General features: G+C 36.5%; 2 pseudogenes; both read right to left on the bottom strand.

The window, feature by feature from the left end:
- Positions 1-402: 402 nt before the first annotated feature.
- LOC111813675 lies at positions 403-2,035 on the bottom strand (annotated as a pseudogene).
- A 6,534-nt stretch (positions 2,036-8,569) lies between these two features.
- Positions 8,570-14,023, bottom strand: part of LOC101569177 — a 14,978-nt pseudogene continuing 9,524 nt past the window's right edge.

The following is a 14,023-nucleotide window of genomic DNA, read 5'->3' as shown; positions in this document are numbered from 1 at the left end:
TATTCTGAGTCATGCTTTTTCTTTTTACCTTCCTTCCAAACCATCTTCCATATTTTCACTTCAATGACTTACTTAAAATGCAACCATACTACATTCCAATCAGTTTTAAAATATTTAAATGATATTCTCCCGTGACTTGAGTGGGCACTGAACCTAAATATTACTCTAAATATCTATCTACTCTCCAGCCTTCTTTCCTAACATAGTCAATAGTTCATTTCTTTTTTTTTTTTTTACCATAAATCAAGAAATCCATTTATTCAAGGTTACTTATGGAGGATTAATCACACAGAAAATTTTAACAACTCCTTTTGCAAAAATTAAAGTACTTTACTATACTTGGCATCCCTACTCCTAGTGATGTGGATTCAAAAACTGAAAGCATTAAGAGCATACAATTAAAATTCATGGGCTTAGGCATAAATAAACTTTAATATTTACAGTTCTGTGAAACAATAGTCTGGAAAAAATAAATCAGAATATAAACACCACATAATGGCCCTGGGACGGTTCCTCTACTTAAGTGGCATTATGTAACGAAGAAGCCTGTTCCGAGGAACTAGCACGTACTTGGTACAACCTCAAAAACACATAACCAAAAAAATCTGAAAAAGTGAAACCAAGAAAACTAAGGAACAAAAACATGTATTCCTCTATTCAGTCTGACTTAGAAACCCATTTTCCTCATTTTGAGGGCATATTTACTCAGAAGAGACAACTACATGAGTGAGCTACACAGTACCTTGAGTCTTTATTAAGAGGATGCAGCCATCAGACCAACAGCCGGCCGTCAACATACAACCTTATTTCCCACCAAAGTTAATAGTAATACATTTTATTTTAAATATAACATTGAGTCAATATACCAAGAATTAAAGCACTAAAGTTCTGATTTCACACTTTGAATACCAAAAAAACAATCATTTTCTGCAAAAAGTATGATGAATTAACTACACAGGAAAAAGCAGATATTTAAGCCATTTCATTCTTAATATCATACAGTTAAAAACACATGTACTTAAATTTTCAGCCTACAGAAAGCACACCTCATAAGGTTATTATTCATTTAAAATAGTACAAAATGTTTACAAAGAACATTTAACTTAAATTTCACTGCTGATTATAAAATGGTACACGCAAGATTGACCTACATAGGCCAGGCGTGGTGGCGCATGTCTGTAAGCCATAATCCCAGCACTCAGGAGGCTGCAGTTCCCACAAGTTCTGGTCAGCCCAAATCAGGCTGACAGGTGAAGCCCTATCTCAAAAAAACCAAAAAGATGAACTATATAAAGAAGTGAATATCTTGCCAAAAGAGATGGTAAACTATAAATACGAACTATATCATAATGTTAAAAACCTCATGGTGCTCTACAGGAAAATCAATAAAAGCAAATCAGTCTTTTGGGGGAGGGGATTCTTAGCACTACAAATTTAAAGTGTAAATTTAAACAAGAATTCAAAAGAAAATAAATTTAAACATCGCATTGCCACATAATTACCTATGTTGTAAAAACAATAAAAATGATGTACTATTTGGGTATGTGTACATCAAAACCAAAAGTTAATTTTTACTTTTTTCCTTTATTGACAACTTTCGCTGCATGTTTGGGTTTTGGCTCCCAGAGGGCATTTTTCACAAATCTTGAGGCTGCCCCTCTATCCAGCTTGCCAGCCTTTTTCTTGTCTGTTATTTCCTTGACTCGGTTCATGTATACTCTGATTCTTTCCAATTCCTGCTTTACTGGATGCTCCTTTGGATTGACTCCTTGAGTTGCCAAATAAACCCAAAACATTGAGTTTAATGTGTATGCAGAAACTAAATCCACTTTAGCCTGCTCAAGTGGGTCCAACTTCTGCAACAACTCATTTCTTGAAACCGACATCATGGTCTTCAGCATCTCATCCACAGCTCCTATGGAATTCTCAAATGTTGACAAATACTCATGAATTTCTAGAGGATAGTCTTCGTTAATTTCTTCACCTGCCATTATGACCAACTCGACACCTTCGATTCCCGGCTCCAGAAAAACGGTCGCGCGATCAATAGTTCATTTCTTGCTCAGAAATATATTAATTGCAATTTTCCTTTAATGAACATACTCCTGTGAGCTTTTCTTCCCAGCAACTCTATGACAATGTTATTATATGACCCTTTTACCACAGTTGATCAATCTAAATTTATCACAGTCCTTCAGGAATATAGAATCTAGACTAAAAGATTTAGGCATCATCTGATTGTTTTCTTATGCCAAGTATTTTATACAGTTTAGAGCTGTTAGCATCTGTAATATTTTCCAAAGTCTCATGTGGTTAGAAGCTTACTGGATCACAGGGACACTATACTCAGCAATGGAATTAATGATTGATGAATTCAATAGTTGAAAGTGATATATAGTGGTGGTGCCTACTTGGATTTAAATCATTGGGCGAATGACCTGGAAGGATGAGTTTTTGTCCTCACTACTTCCTTCTGTTTCTGCTTCCTGGGAACCCTATATGAACAGCTTTCGTTTACCATGGTCTTTCACAGTGCTGTTTTTCCTTGGAAGCTATTAATCATGTACTGAACTGTGAGCAAAAGTAAGTCTCTCCTTTAACATTGGAGCTATGCATTTTATCTCAGTAATGAAAAAGTTAATACAAAATTTTATACCAAAGAATTGGGTTATTGTTGCGACTGTGCCTGATCATATGGGTCATAATCTTTTGGAACTGGTTTGTTGGGAGAATATGGAAAGGTTTGTAGATGTCAGGTACAGAAGACTTAAATTGCAGAAGCAGATTTATGAGATAGTCTAGTTGGTGCTCAGAAGGCCAAAATTCTCATATGAATGTAAAAGGTAAAAATCCAGACTGATGGGGTTTTAATAGTGACTGAGATCTCTAGTGGAAACTGGATGAGAGGTTGTGTATATTATATTCTGGCAAAAAATTATCTATACTTTGTCTATTCCTAAGACTTTATGTGAGTCTGAATTTAAAGATGGTGGAATAATTAATTTAGCACAGGAATTTTCAATACAGGCCAGTGTTCAAGCTATGACATTTGCATTTTTCACCCATGTCTACAATTTTAAAAGGAAAATTAATGATTTTATAAACTTGCAAGTTGGCTAGAATGGAGAAATCTACGAAGTTGAGACCAAGAAGAATGTGGTTCCTGAAAGATTAACATTGAAAAGAAGATGAATATTTTATATCATGACAATAGAAAACATGACTTCAATGCATTTCAACATTGAGCAAGATGTCATCCATTACAGGCTTAAAGGTGCAAAAGTATAAGCTTTTATTGGAGTAGAGAATCCTTGAACCCCTGCTAGAGGAGGGCTACTAGGAATTGGTTTTCCATAATTTATGTCACTATGTCCAACCATCTAGAACCGGAATGGCTTCTGCATACTTAATCCAAAAGGATCCAGCTAATGCTCCCACTTATGGGAGACCTTGGTGTTATTGATATGGTGTTATCTTTTCAAAAATTCAAAATACATGAGTTGTTTACACCCAGATTTCAGAAGATCAAGTAGGACAACTAATATGTCCCCAAGACAGCAATGCATGAAACATAAAGTTTAGATAAAATTGCAGTGGAGGCCTAACAAGGTTGAACAGTTCAGAAGCATAGAACATCTGCTAAAGAAATCCACATACAATGAGCAGAGCTCATCTGAGAGAGACCATGTCATATGAGCCTAACCTCTTTGGAATGCCATTTCATCATTCTTGGTTCTGGGCACAAAGATACAAGATTTAATGTTTGCCCTCTTGGGTTAGTCTAGCTTTGGTACAATTTCTTAATATCCCCATACTTCTTCTTTGTAGAATGTTAATATTTACATGTGCTATGGAATATTGGAAGTGTTTAACCTTCACTTTTATTTTTACAGGGGCTCAGAGCTAGGATTTTACTTGAGTTGCAAAGGAAACTTTGGAATTAGACTGTTAAGATTTTAGAAATTCTTAGAGATGGACTAAGTGCACTTTGCATAATGAGATGGACATGATTCTTTGCTGGGGAACATGAACAGAATATTATTACTTGATAGGATGTGTGTGTGTGTGTGTGTGTGTGTGTGTGTGTGTGTGTGGTACCCAGGGATTGAACTCACAATGTTGTGCAGGCAATCACTTTTTCCACTAAGCTATCTGTCTGGCCCACTTGATGATTTTAACTGTTAGGTTTTTAGGGCTCGAACTCAGAACCTTGTGCTTGCCAGGCAGGAGTTTATGCCCCTGAACCACCTCCCTAGGCCCAAAATATTATTATTTGGATTAAAAGTATCCTCCAAAAAGCTGATGTGTTTGGAAGGCAATTGGATCATGGAAGAGCTGCACTCACTAGTGGAGTCATTCATTGATTAGTTCAGTAGATACAAGTACTATTAGGAGGTGAGGGCTATGTGTTGATGGTCCCTGGGACCTGAAAGGACATGTTCGTGTTCCCCCTCCTACTTCCTCTCTGCTTTCTGGCTGCCATGATGTGAATAGATTTCATGTGCCATGCCTTTACACCATATGGTTACTACCTTGGAGGCTGTTAACAAACCACTGAACTGTAAACCAATATGAACTTGTCCTACTCTACTTTGCTAGTGAAGGCTATTTTGTTCCACTGAGTAATATACCCAGCAACTCAGGTGATTGAAGCAGGAGGATGTCAAGTTCAGTCCGGCCTGTGAAAATTAGTTAAAATATGTTTGTTTATATTAGGATATATTTTCAGTATATAATGATTACATTTACCATAAATAGCTTAGCTTGTTTTCCATCTCCTGCTCTCACCACATCATGTTCCTATTCTTATCTACAAAAGATCTCTCTGTTTCTTAATGTCTGCATTTTACTCCCTAATTTATTTGTACTTTTGAATTTATCATATAAAGCAAACTATGTAACTTTTAATGAGTACATCTGTTCAGTACATACACGCAACACATTTTAATACCTTTTCTATCCCTTTTCTAACCAGTCTCTCCAGCAGTTGGTGTCTTTTCCATTTGAGATAGATCTACCTTGACAGATCTTTGAGATAGATATTGAGAAAGATCTGTCTTTAACAATTTCTCCTTCATTTTACTCCTATTTAGAAGTTGAGGGTCGGCCAGATAGCTCAGTGGATTAAAGCACCTGTTTAGGCAGACACATGGGTAGAGGGTTCCATCCTGGGGCCCACTGAGACAGGAATTGAAACTGGGCATGGTGGCACATGCCTGCAATTCCAGAACTTAGCAGGCTGAAAAAAAGGAAGGATCACTACAAGTCTGATCTGTGTAGTAAGACCCTGTAGACCCTGTCCTAAATACATAAATAAATAAAATAAAAGTTGAGTTTCTTATATAAAGAAAACCATATAATATTTGAACTTGTATATCTGATTTACTTCAATTAATATTAAGATGAGAAGGTTCATCCATCTTTTTACAAATTACTCGTTTATCTTTCTTTATGGAAGAGTGATAATACATTGTGTGAAAATACATTTTCATATATATATATATATATATATATATATGCAAGATAGGATAGATATAAAGTTACTTTCTCTTAATTTAGTGAGAAGAAAGGTTTGTACTAATATTGTTTAGACATGATATCATGTCTACATCTTGTCCTCTGAAAAACTACTATGAAGACAACAGTATGCAATGTATTAATTATTGTAACTGTCCTACTAGCCTGTTTTGAAACTGTTTCATTGTTATTTTATCTTTTTTCTCATTAAAAAGAATAAAAGATGAAATAAGAAATACATTTTCCTTCTCTATTCATATGGTGATGGACATATGGGTTGCCTGCAAGATGCAGCCATTAAGGATTGTGTTAATATAGATATGGTTAAGCATGTATTAACATAATACAATATTGTAAATTGTGGGGGATTGCCTAGAAGGGAAAAAAACCTGGGTCAAATGGAATTGAATGTTTTAGTTACTTGAGGAATCTCCAAACTGATTTGTATAGTGGTTCTACTAGTTTATATTCCCGTCAACAATGTTAAAAGTTTCTTTTTCCTCTCTAGCCTAACAAATCAGGATTTGTTATTATTTGAATTCTTTTCTTTTAGGAATCCAGTAATGGTTGCTAGATTACATATTGCTGTCTTCAAATTCATTGTTCAGGTTACCAGATATAAATGTATAAGATTTGTTTAAAGAAAAAAGAAAGCAAAACAATAACAAAAAGTTGTAAAAACTCAAAAGAAGAAGAAAAAATAAGAATGAAAAGCAACAATATTAACTGCTCCTTTCAAAATACCAGCAGAAATCAACAGTACAATTATCCAAACTATTCTGCATATATACCTAAGTACATAATTTTTCCTTCTCTCATTTGTCTTTTCCCTTTCTTGATGATGGCTATTCTTTGTGCATGGAGTAAGATGGAGTCTAAGTGCTATTTTACTTTGCATTTCTCTAATAACCAATGATATTGACCATTTCTCCATGTATTTATTTTATTTTCCCAATTTTTATTTGGGTCTTTTGGGGGAATTCTGTTTTGTTTTTTTTTTCTTTTTAGTTCTTTACATATTGTAGGTATAAAGCCTCTGAGAAAAACCTGGAAGCTTTTTGTTGCCTTTCTGTAGATTTTCTTTTCACTCTTGTGATGTTTCTTTTGCTATGCAGAAGCTTTTTGATTTGATATGATCCCACTTGCTATTCTCCTTTTATTTCTACTAAAATTATATCTAAGCAATAGAGCTTAATTGAATACAAAGATTACTGTAAATGTTTACAAAATTGCTGTGTAAAGTGTTTTAAAATAGTTACAGATCAACTCGTAGTAAAAGAACAGTTAGAAAAAGTCTATGTTTAGACTTGCACAGCAAAACAAAAGAGGATTTAGAAGTGTGACCAGATGCCCTTGCAGCCCATAGCAGATTGATACATAGTGAACTTTTCCCCCCTTTTCTACAGCTTTTTAAAAGAGTTAATACATGTCAAATAACTAACTTATTGGATGACACTAACTTATAACTATTTGGATGAGAGTACTCTAAAGTCAAGGAACTCTCTTTTCTGTAGAAATTTCATGCAGTGAGCTTATCCATATGGCCTTTCGCTCTTCACAACTCTTGTAACCCTTTTTGACCATCTCATTATACAGTCGTTTTGGCCAAAACAAAATAAAATCTCCCACATCCCTGTGTCTCATCATAGCTCAGTTCTTTTCTTCAGTGCAACCCTTGTTGCAATAAAATCTAAGTACTAAACCAACACAACTGCTATATTTCTCACCATTCCATTCCTTTCTGTGGGCTATTTTTGTAAGGTTAGGAAAAATGTTGAAAAGACAACTCTAGAGTATCCCACCAGTAGATGAAGGAGGAAAGGGCAGGAAGGTGAGACTAAAGTCACAGTGCAGAGAAGACAAAACTGTGGGTCCCTGGCTACCAGCCTCTGGCCCATATCAGAATTACCTTTCACTCTATAGGACACGTGGAGAAATCTGTCTTATCCAAAATGAAGGGAATGACAGGGGCTGAAAACAGATGAGACAGTCTGCATACAAAAAAACTAAAACCATTTCTCTTTTTTATTTCAATAGCAAATTATTTTTAACAGAAGAAAAGAAAAAGAAACAATAAGGGGATGTTCAAATGGGTAAAACCTGACAGGCATCTGGGCTTCATGGAACTAAGGCATTCTGGTAGGAACACCACCAAGTAGCCAGGCTGTGGGTGGGGTGTGACAACCAAAGCACCCCAACTTCACCTCTGAGAAGGGTCGTCACACCTCAGTTACAGATAGTACATTCAAGTGCAGCATAAAACATAAAAAGGTTGGTTTCTTTACAAATTGTTTCTTAATTTAGCTGTGTAAAAATAATACACTGACACTTATTGTGTAAATAATCACTGCACCATGAAACTGGAGTTCACAGCTGCTTTGGTTTACTCTGCGGCACAGTAGCAGAGTAACTGTGGAGAATATGATAAAAAGTGCTTGTGATGAGTTCTCTGCAGAGGGCCCAAAATGACTTAGTTAAAAATGACTTAGATCTGAACAGACCCCTCACAACACTTTTTAAAAAGCTATTCATACATAAGCATATATCTCATTGCAAATTCTGCTCTGTTCTATTTGGTGAAAGATAAATGTGTATAGGAATTAACAGTATTGAACTGCAACAGTGAAGGGTTCAGTTGTTATACAAAAATAAAACCAAGAAAGGTAACAGGTTCACACAGTGTGATGTAGTAAACAAATGGCCAGGCACCAAGTTTACACAGCCTTCTGTCAGAGGTACATGTCCACCAGAAACACTCTGGTTAAACTTGCATGGTCTGGAGGTAAATCTGAAAGCTACATCAAAGAAATTCAATATTCACTTAGTGATTAATTAAGAGGACAAAAATGAAAATGAGTTCATCTCACAAAATATGAAGTGGAACATAGAAATGATATTCAAATGTTAAAAGTACATCATACAAAAAAAGAAAATGCATGAAAAGTTTTAAAAGTTGAATTCTTAGGCACAGGTACTATATTTGTGAATGGGCACTCATCCAAAGATCTCATGAAAAAATCTGTATCTTATCACTCAACTGGAATGTATTCTTTTATTTAGGAGTGCTACCGCACACATGGTGCCCTATAGCCCTGCTGTCACCGTCACCACCTTATGTCTGCATCTGCATCTGCATCTGTGCCTGTAACCTCGCGATCATCTCTTGCCTGCAGCAGAGCTCAACTTCGTTTTCCAGCAGGATCTGTGTCCTTACTCTGCACTTGCCCACCACCTCTCTTAAACCTCTAGAACAGAAGCTTTCATAGTGAAGGTCCTGGGTTACTTTCTTTAGATCTTGCATGTCAGTGATGAGCATTAATCTCAGCTTCAAAAAATCATTACGTTTGGGGTTCTTTACCTCCACATAACCCCACGGTTAAAAGCGGCCTCAGACCTTGCCTTTGGCTTCAATCAGCTGCTTGGATCCAATGGGATGCTGCCCTTGAGGAGCCGAGTTTGCTCTTTAAAGTCTTCATCTTCATCTGATTCTGCCTCAGGTAAGTGATAGATTTTTATGTTGTTCTTTAATTTCATACAGATTCCTTTTCTTCAGTTATTCGTACTCCTTCAGAGTGAATGTATTGGCTTTCACAATGACAGGCACGATGTTTACCTTACTGTGTATTGCTTTCATAAATTCTAAAAGCTTCAACCCATGTCCAAAAGCTGAAATGAAAGAGAAGCAGCAGTGTACCCTGTTGTCAATGATGTGTTGCTTGTTCAAGCCACCCTCATTGTGCAGGTAGTGTTCAAACTAGGCATGGATGTAGGAGATGATGGTCTTCAAACAGTCCCTGCAATTGATCATGTCCCCATGGCCAGGTGTGTCCAGTACTGCCAGCCACAGTTTAACCCCAAGTTCACCAATCTTATTCTTAATACTATTTCTTGTGTAACCATGTTTCTGTTCGGAATGTCCTTGCCTATAGCAAAAAGAGTTTTACCTATTTTGTCTTGCCTCAAGTTAAGTATGTATGTTTTAATACATTTTGATTTTGCTTCATTACATGGTGGGAGACATGGGTCTAAATTGACTCTTCTGTATGTAGATAGTCAGTTTCGCCAATGTCATTTACTAAAGAGGCTATTTTCCTCCAGTAAATATCCATAGGCTATTTGTCAAATATCAAATAGTTGAATGTGGTTGGTGTTGTTTCTGCAGCCTCTACATTCTTCCATTGATCCCCATGATGGTTTTTGCCAGTATCATTTTTTTTAATCACACTAGCATTGTATGTAACATCAAGCCCAGGGTTATGATGCCTTCTGATTTGTGTACCCAAGATGCTGTTTGTTATTTTTATCTTTTCTGCTTCCTTGTGAATTTTGGAACTGTTTTCTTCAGATCTGTCAAAATTTCTGTTGGAATTTTATTGGTGTCATATTAAATCTGTATATTGACACTGGAAATGTGGCCATTTGTATATATTGGTTCTGTTTATCTAGGAACGGGATAGTTTATGGTTTTTTGGATTTTGTTTTCAATTTCTTTTTTGAGAGTGCTGTAATAGTCATTGTAGATGTCTTATTTACTTAGGTTAACTACTCGGTACTTAGTTTTTCTTGGTCCTATAGTGAATTCATTTTTCCCAATTCATTATTAGTGTGTAGGAATGTTATTAATTTTATGTCTCTCTACATGACAGAATTTGCATATTAACGCTTATAGTCTTTTCGTGGATTTTTTGGGTCTTCTATGTAAAGGGTCATGCCATCTGCAAATAACAATTAGACTTCTTTCTTTCCTATCCACAACTTTTTCTGATTTTTGATGCATAACTACATTTGCTAATGTTTTGAATACTGAATTGAGCAGAATGGTGATAGTAGACATCTTTATATTGTTCTTGATTTTTGAGGGAAAGCTTTCACTTTTTCTCAATTTAATATGATATTGATAGTAAGTTTATAAAAAATGGCTTTTATAAGATTATGTCCTTCTACACCTACTGTGATACCTTGGTTGTAAAACTCAATTTATATCAAATCTAAATTCAAACACTGAAATATTTGAAAACTGCATGTATTTCTCATAAGAAACAGTAAAACTAAATAATTGTTGCTGAGACCCAAGAATTACAAACAAAAATTTATTTTTCCAGGATTTTAACAAAATTTCCATGGTTACAATATTCTATGCAAGGCCGGGGAGATGGCTAAGTTGAATATGCACTTCCCTGGTAAGTACAAGGGCCTGAGTTCAATCCCTGGTTCAGCCAAAAAAATATACAAGTGAAAAATGTACAGTGTCAAATATCTTAACACACTAACACAAGCGCTATATATCATATAAGCAAGAGTGGCACTTAGCCTGGAATGTCACACCTTTTTGTCCATAACCAGATGCAGCATGTGACTCACTCTTGGTCCATATGGATTTTTTTCAGGTCACATTATACTTTAATCATTGAGCAACATTGTAAACTCTGAAAGTTTTTTTTAACTTTACTGTTTGTGTAATTGGAAAATTACAGTTTAGAGCCATTTGACAACTGAGTTATTATTTTATTTACTTCAATGTTTTTATCTTCCAAAGGATGTTGGATATTTTTCAAAGGTTGTTGCTGTATCTGCTGAGATGATCATGTGATTTCTGTCCCTGCTTATGTTTATGTGACATGCTACATGTATTGATTTATATTATTACACTATTCTTGCATCCATGGAATGAAGCCTATTTAGTCACAATATGATTTTTTAAAAGTTTTATGAGTTTTTTTTTTCAGAACTGGGGATTGAACTCAGACCCTTGCCCTTGCCAAGGAAGCACTTATTCCATTAAGCCATCTCCCCGGCCTTATTTTTTATGATCTTTTTGATGAATTGTTGCCTGTGCTTGCCAGTAGTTTACTGAGGATTTTTGCATCTATGTTCATTAAAGAGATTAATCTATAGCTCTATTTTTTGGGCAGAACTTTGTCTGGTTTTTAATCTGCGAAATGTTAGCTTCCAGGAATGATTTTGTGAGAACTCCTTCATTTTTACTTTCACAAAAAGCTTGAGAAGTATTGGTGTTAAATTTTCCTTCTTGTATAGAATTCAGCAGTGAATCTAACTTCTTAGTTGATAGAATGTTACATTACTGCTTCAGTTTCATGGTTTGATATTGGATTATTCAGGATTTTTAAATCTTATTTCTGTCTTGGTCATTTATTTGTATCAAGGGAGTTATTTTTCTAAATTCTCCAGTTTATTGGCATATATGTTTGCAAAGCAATTGAAATAACCATTTTTGGTTTTAGCAATGCAGGCTGTGATTTCAGCTTTTTCATTTCCAGTTTCATTGGTTAGGTTCATTTGGTTTTTTTGTTTGATTGGCTAAAGATTTATTTTGTTTATTCTTTCAAATAACACATTCTTTGATTGCTCTGGTTATTGTATTAGGTTTTTTGTCTTTATATTACTGATTTCTGCTCTGAGTTTATCATTTTCTTCCTTGTACTAGCTTTGGGATTGGATTATTTCTTTTTTTTTCCTAGAATCTTCAGATGCATTGTTTGGATATGTATTTGGACTAACTCTGTTGTTATGATTTGGACATTCAGTTACAAACTTACCCCTTAGAGCTGCTTTTATTGTGTTCCATAAGTCCTGATAAAGTGAACTGACATCATTTAGTTCTAGAAACCATCTTATATTTTCCTTGTTTTGCACAGTAACTGCATATGTGCTTTAGTTTCCAACCATTTGAATAATTTTTGTTTTATTTTGTCATTGTTTTCTAATTTCATTGTGCTAAGAATTGGTACTATGTATGTTATAATTATAATTCTCTTATATTTGCTTAAACTTGCTCTGTTGGCTATTGGTGTGGTCTATTTTGGAGAAAAAAATGAAAATTTTCTTCTTGGATAGAACACTGTAGTCATGTATTAAATCCATTTCTTTTGAAGTTTGGTTCAATTCTGATATTTTGTTGAGTTTTTGTCTAGCTATTCTGTCTATTTGTGATAGTAGAGTACTGAGGTCTCCAAAATAATTGTGCTAATGTATATCTGGTCTTTTCTGTACAGTAGTTCTTGTTTTATAAAATTGGGTGCACCAGTGTTCAGTGCATATATATTAATATTTATGTTTTCCTGTTGGATTTTTCCCTTAATTAATGTATACTGAATTTTGGACCCTTTTGATCCATTTTTTTTGTTGAAGTGTACTTTGTATGCATGTAGCATAGCTACATATGCTTTCTGGGGAGTTCCTTTTGTAGATTGTTGTTTCCCTTCTTTTGATTTTTAGTGTGTGAATTTATGTTACATTAAATATGCTTCTTGTATACAGAATACCATTGAATTTTGTTTCTGAGTATATTGTGACAGACAGTTTCTCTCTCACTTTTGTTTCATTTATATCATTGTCCAGCTTAGACTAGTAGTGATTCTCCTGTTTTCAGCCTCCACAGCACTGGAATTACAAGTGTGTGCCACCACGCCCTGACTTGGTCACTGGCTCAGCACATCATGGGGGCAGGGTCAGCATGGCCTGTGGGAGTGGAGATCGAACCCTGGTCCTTGTGCTTGCCAAAGCAGGCGCTTAGTCTGCTGAGCTATCTTGCCAGCTGCAGTCTTTCTTGATTGTGTAATTTAAACGTTTCATAAGGGCAGTTATTGTTGATTGGTATTGACATTGTTAGAGCTTCCAGCTACCCTGCACCGGCAGGACCTACTACTGGTCCCAGCCTAGGCGCAGCATAGGTGAGACCCTCTTCCACCCCCTTGGGATGCCCCCACCACTCTGCAGCACCTCCCCTACTCCACTCACCGAGTAGGAATTTCTGCCAAGTTCCGGGAACCCCCAGACACAGTCCTAGCCCAGGCCTGGTGAGTGTGTGGGAGAGCTTCTGACTACCCTGCACCGGTGGTACCTACTACTGGTCCCAGCCCAGGCACAGCATGGGTGAGACCCACTTCCACCCCCTTGGGACGCCCCCCACCACTCCGCAGCACCTCCCCCAACCTGCCCAAGGAGTAGGAATTTCTGCTGCATGCCGGGAACCCCCAGACCCAGTCCTAGCCAAGGGCCCTGTGAGTGTGTGGAAGAGCTGCCTCTCCCCCCTACTACACCTTGTCCCCTCCAGGTTCAGCTCAGGCCTAGCATACAGGCCTGGGGTGAAACCCTGCAGTTGCAATCCCTGCAGAGAGTGTAGAGGATAGAACCACATAGCCAGTCCAGGAGCTGAAAGTCTTGCCAGAGGGGCACAACAGGTTCACCCCCAAGGGCAGCAACAAGAAGGAGCTGAGCACAGCAGCCAGACCCAAGCCAGGCACAACTAGATAAATCTAAACTTTGTAGACCTGAATCTGAACTTCATTACATGCTAAGGTTATAACTGCAACAAAGGTCTACAACAAAGGTCAGAAGACAGTGCTACACAAAATGACGAGAAGGAACAAAATGCAATCTCCGAACCCAAGCCCAACCGTAACAAGTACAGAGGACACTAACACAGAACAAATTGGTAATCACACAGCTGAAAGCAATGAATCAACGGCTTCTGAAATAAACAAAC

The sequence above is a fragment of the Octodon degus genome, unplaced genomic scaffold (assembly GCF_000260255.1).
Source record: "Octodon degus isolate 3935 unplaced genomic scaffold, OctDeg1.0 scaffold00211, whole genome shotgun sequence".
Classification (NCBI taxonomy): domain Eukaryota; kingdom Metazoa; phylum Chordata; class Mammalia; order Rodentia; family Octodontidae; genus Octodon; species Octodon degus.
This window is presented reverse-complemented; position numbering and strand designations above follow the sequence as displayed.